Consider the following 5,817-nt stretch of genomic DNA (forward strand, 5'->3'; position numbering starts at 1 on the left):
AAAAAAAAAAAATGGCCCAAGGAGAGCCAAGAGGAGAGACTGTGGATTGGAACATCTGGACAGTAGTTCTGGCCTTTCTATTATCCTGTCATGAATAAAACTCTGTCAGCCCAGCTCTTCCTCTATAAAAAAGATGTACTAGGTCCTCTCTACTGACTTTCACCTTTTTCTCCTTCCCCAACACTTCCAGTAGGATAATAAAAACACACAGAAGATTAATTAATAGCATTTAAGAAAGCATATACTCAGGGAAAAAAAGTGTATGGGAAACTAATTGAATGCAATACCCAGAAGAGATTGCTCTTGACTTCGCTGGCCCAGTGACAGGGAAGTTGCAGATCAAAAGCTCCAGTCATGTCACTGAAGCCTGGGTTTATTTGCATGTTACTTGGCATAACTACTAGGAGGTTGGGGGGGGGGGTCACTCAACTGGTAGTATGCTGAACCTTACAAGCATGAGGACCTGAGTTCAACCCCCAGGATCCACACTTAAAAAGCTGAGTGAAGTGTCACACACTTGTCCCAGCCCTACAGAGGTAGAAAATGGGTGAATCTCCAGGGCTCACTGCCAACCAGCCTAGCCTACTTGCTAAGTTCCAGGCCAATGATAGTGTCTCCATAGAAAAAGATATATGAACAGTATCTTAGAAACAACATCCAAAGTTTTCCTCTGACCTCTAAATGCACCTATGTAAACACGCACAAATGTACACACACACACACACACACACACATACCCCTACTGAGAACACTAGCTATGGTGGTGCATACCATCTGTGATGAGGCAAGAGTTTAAGACTGGCTTTGAATAGCACAGGAAGGTCGAGGTCATTCTACACTGCATGGGATGTTGATCAAAACTAAATGCTGACAGGTAAAGAGGCAGCTCGCTGGTAGGATAGTTGCAGTAGGCCCTGGATTCACTTCCTACTACTGCAAAAAAAAAAAAAAAATTACTAGAAGATATACATATTAAAGAACTACAAAGGGTAAGGAAGAAATCAGTATTCTAGGGGCTGTGGAGATGGCTCGGTGGATACATAGTCCTTGCTGTACAAGCCTGTAGGCTGAAGTTTAAGACCCTGAAATGCACATAAATGTCAGTATTGGGACCAGAATGAACGCCTTTCCGTTCATGTTATTGGTGTTTGTTTATTTGTTTGTTGCTTATTTGCTTTTTTTTTACACAACCCCATAGAAAAAAGAAAGAATAAATGACGGTAGTCCTCCAAAAGATTCTAATCTATTTATACTAGGTTCCAGGGCTCAAGGTAGACATAGGAGATCCCAAAAGCAAGCTGACTATTTAGACTAGCCACACTGGCAAGCTCTCGGTTGAAGTGAGAGATTTGGTATCAATGAACAAGATGGACAGTAATTAAGGAATACTCCTAACATCAACCTCGGACCTGCACATGCAACAAACAGCACATGAATGTATCTCTACCCACACATATATACAGACACGTGTGAATATACATACAAAAAAAGTTCAAAAATATCACACACATAATAAGGAAGTCCTCTTCAAGTCAAGGGGAAGTACTAAAAGGGAAGAGATAAAGGTCAATGGACAGGGACAACAAGGGACTAACCACCATGGGAATAGGACCGTACTTGCCTCGTGTCCTTGTCTTCCAGGCTTCAGGGCCCCCAGCCGAATGCTCAATGACTTTCTGATGGTACAGTACACAAACAAAATGGCTTCCTCTAACAGCTTGGAGATTTTGCTTATAACAAAGGATAAAAGCAATGTCCTTCCCCTCAGAGTCTCTACTAAAGACAACATTAATTCCACTTACTGGAAGCTCTCCTAACGATGACAGAGGGAAGAATGTAAACCTCACACAATAACCATTCTAGGCAATAAATGATCAAATGCTACTGCGATAGCAAGTAAACAAATCTGTCACTTCACTCATTCTCTATGCTGACACATTAGCTAGGAGTGAGCCTTTTAATAAATAACAGAACGGTATAAATCATCCCACAAATGTGCCCAAACAACTTTTGAAACACATATCCATTTGTTTCAAAATGCAACCTCTTCCTAAGTTGATTTTCTCTTCCAACCACATCAACCACAATTACAATCACATGTCAGAACCATGTGGTCCAAATGATGGACAGGCCCCTTAACCAAATGTATCACCATAGCAACAAAGGGGCTGTGTCTGCTGCTCTCTACCTGCCAATCAATTATTTAGCATGCCTATACTACAGTGACACAGTGTAAATGAACATGTTCATCAGCAGCAAGAGGCAGACTAGACTCACCAGCACCCAACAGCAAACTGATCACAAAGCAAGCATACTCTCCTGGAGGGTAACGTACAGAGCACAGTATAAAGGGATGGAGGGGAAAGTCTCTACTTTTAAGTTTCTGCTTTAGAATTACATGAGCTTGCGAGCGCCCAGCTCTTATTTAAGGAGGGACAGAGGGAGCATGGGAGGGGGCAGAAGAGGGAGAGAGGAAGGGAGGGAGGAGGCAGAAGAGGGAGGGAGGGAGGGAGGGAGGGAGGGATCTAGGGGCTTGGGGAAGGAAATCACAGGAATTATATATACACCCTTTGTCAAAGGTCACTGGTAATATGACACAGTGAGCCAAAGGCTGAAATTCATTTTAAATTAAACTCCTATACCTTGGGTTTGGTTTTGACTTTGGTTTTGGTTCTGGCCTATTTTCTGGATTATTTCTCATCAGGAAAATAGACTCAATGATTGAGAGGATGTATAGTAATCAGCAGCTGGCTGTGACTCTCCTCTCTTTCAACCTGGCACAGCTCCACTGACTTCCCCTGGGCAATTTCTAAAGAGAACCTCAGACAGGTTCCCACCGCCACTGCCTTGATAAAGAAAAAGTGTTTCTATCATAAGAACCAGAGATTATGTTAAGTCCAGAATGACCAATCACAGCGGAACATACCTCAAAATGTTAAGGCCAATACAACAGAACAGATTCTGGTGGTCCTCATTCCCTGTACCCCCAGAGATCCAGAAACTGGGACAGCATTGAACAATGGAGTCAGTATTGGGACCAAAATGAACGCCTTTCCGTTCATGTTATTGGTGTTTGTTTGTTTGTTTGTTGCTTATTTGATTTTTTTTTACACAACCCCATAGAAAAAAGAAAGAATAAATGATGGTAGTCCTCCAAAAGATTCTAATCTATTTATACTTGATAATAATCAAATAAAGGTTTCATACAAAAAAAAAAAAAAAGAATGTTTTTACTTGGTTAAACTGACAGAGCCCAGAGGAGCTCTCTAACTCACTGACAAATTAAAAGCTGTAACCAGTTCTTACGCAGCTTCCTCTACCCTGTCCAAGACACAGTCCTCCTCACGGTGTGCCAGGACCCAGCTTAGCATACGTTGGAAGCATCAGGCTTTGATTAGGCTGTAGGGGTGAGTAAATAATTTATCAGAACTGTCGTTTCCAGACCAGTAGTCTATCACAGATATTAATTTTACTATGGTAAACATAAGCAGTCATATTAAAACACCATGATATAGAATTATTTTGTTGTTCATATAGAAAAAGATTTGGAAAAAAATATTAAATATTCACCAAAAGTAACAGTTTCTCCCTTAAGACCCATCTTCCCCAAGAAAAGTAACATAATACTTAAACTGAGGTCTAGGGTGGCCTTCCTTCTGCAAATCGCTCCTCGAAGGGAATCCCTCATCAGGCAAAGCAGCAAGCATTTACAAACACTTCACACAGCACTATAATTTTATGTATATACCCACATAAAATAAAAGCATATACCTTGGGGAACATTTACACAACCAAATGCCTTTCTGATTAGCATATAAAAAAGCTTAAGACAGATAACCTTTCACATCTGACAGCACACACGGCACACACAGGCTGAGTTATGACCAATGTTCTGTTGCTATAATTGACTGAATGCCTTTAGACAACTGGTCAGATACTCACCTCTTATTTTCTGTCAGCTGACATGCATGCAAATGCATATTATGAGACCCATGGAGAATAATAAGTTTTAGAAAAGTTCTTCCACTGAAGATTTTGGGTTTTCTAATTCTCTAACAACCTTGGTTGGAGCATAATAGAGACAGTATAATAATGATATATAAAAGCTGCCAGGGCTTAAAAATGTGTCTCTTAAAGGCCCATGTGTTAAAGGCTTGGTCCCCAGGAGAGACAGGAGAGAGATTTTAAGGGTCTTATTTTTTTATTTCTTTTTTATTAGATATTTTCTTTATTTACATTTCAGATGCTATCCCCTTTCCTAGTTTCCCCTCTGAAAATCCCCTATCCCCTCCTCCCTCCTCCTGCTCTCCAATCCACCCACTCCCATTCCTGGCCCTGGCATTCCCCTATACCTGGGCATAGAGCCTTCACAGGACCTAGGGCAAGAGGTAGGGTCTTATGAAATGCCCATAGGTCATTGGGAGCATGCCCTTGAGGGAGAGAGGGAGCTCTGGTCTTTCTCTTCTCCTCTAGCTTGGATTCCTGCTCCTGATGCAAGGAGCCAGCATCAGTGATGACCAGGTCCCCACTTTTGCCCCCCCCCCAGCACTTCTACCCAGTGCCCAGAGCAGTGAATCCACCCAACCTAGATTAAAAGCCCTGAAACCAAAAATCAAAACAAACCTTGAATAAATGTTTGTTTCTACCTATGTTATATTTATCATTTATTTCATTAGGAGACAGAAAGCTGACTAGCCAGAAGCAACATAAATGTGCAAGCATGTCATGGTTGCTAATCACAGCATTCATGTCACTCTCTTGTAAATAGCAGGCACTCTTATTTACTGGAGAGAGAAAAATTAGACTACAACACTAAACAATACCATTTCACTTCTAAATATAGATTTTTGTATGTACATTATTCTTTTCATATATTAATTGCTGAACAGACATATTTAATTGCTTTTAACAGAAAAAAATATAAAGTTCAAAGTTGTCCAGTGAGTTCATGCGACTATGGAACCTGTACAACAACTATAAAAATAGGTACAAGTCAGTAGGATGGATCAGTGGGCACAAACGCTCACTGTGAAAACCTGAGGACCACAGTTTGATCCTGAGAACCCACAGTTGAAGAAGAGAACTGACTTCTGGAAGTTGTAATATGACCTCCACACACATTCCCACACTCACACACATACATTATACACAACAATGTTTTCATAAATGATTCAAGACTATCAAAGAACAACTAAGGAACAGAATAGAGTGACCCCAAAATAGACCCCCTCATACAAAATCATGACTGTCACAAAGTCACTAGGATAATCCAACAGGTAAAGAAAAACAAAAGTCAAAAAATGTGGATAGAGTAACTAGAAACATGACCCTTGACCACACCCTACCTCATTCATGAAAGCTAACTTGATAGCTAATATAAATGAGAATATAAATGATAAAACCATAAAGCTGTTGGTGAAAAACAGGAAAAAAAAATCATGATGTGGGTAAAGCCTTTGCAAGCAGTTGACAAGCATACAAAGAGTTCAAAAACAAAACAACAACAAAAAATACACACGAAGTCAAATAACATAGCCAATAAATGAGCTATAGACAGTTTTCAAAAGATAAACTGTAAATGGGCAATGAACATGAAAAAATATTCGCCATCACTAACCATCAGAGAAGCATAAAATGAGACTGCACTGAGACTGTCTCTCACATCAGTCAGAATGACAGCCATTAAGAAAACAAATGAAAAATACTGGCAAGAATGCAGAGCAGGGCTGGTGAGATGGCTCAGTGGGTAAGAGCACCCGACTGCTCTTCCGAAGGTCCGGAGTTCAAATCCCAGCAACCACATGGTGGCTCATAACC

At 40.6% G+C, this 5,817-nt stretch overlaps 1 protein-coding gene across 5 annotated transcripts in view; it reads right to left on the minus strand.

Moving 5' to 3' along the window:
- Positions 1 to 5,817, minus strand: part of Fam160a1 (family with sequence similarity 160 member A1) — a 224,331-nt gene that overhangs the window by 119,632 nt on the left and 98,882 nt on the right. The window lies entirely within an intron of this gene.

This window comes from Mus pahari, chromosome 4 (assembly GCF_900095145.1).
Source record: "Mus pahari chromosome 4, PAHARI_EIJ_v1.1, whole genome shotgun sequence".
In the NCBI taxonomy this organism is placed as follows: Eukaryota; Metazoa; Chordata; class Mammalia; order Rodentia; family Muridae; genus Mus; species Mus pahari.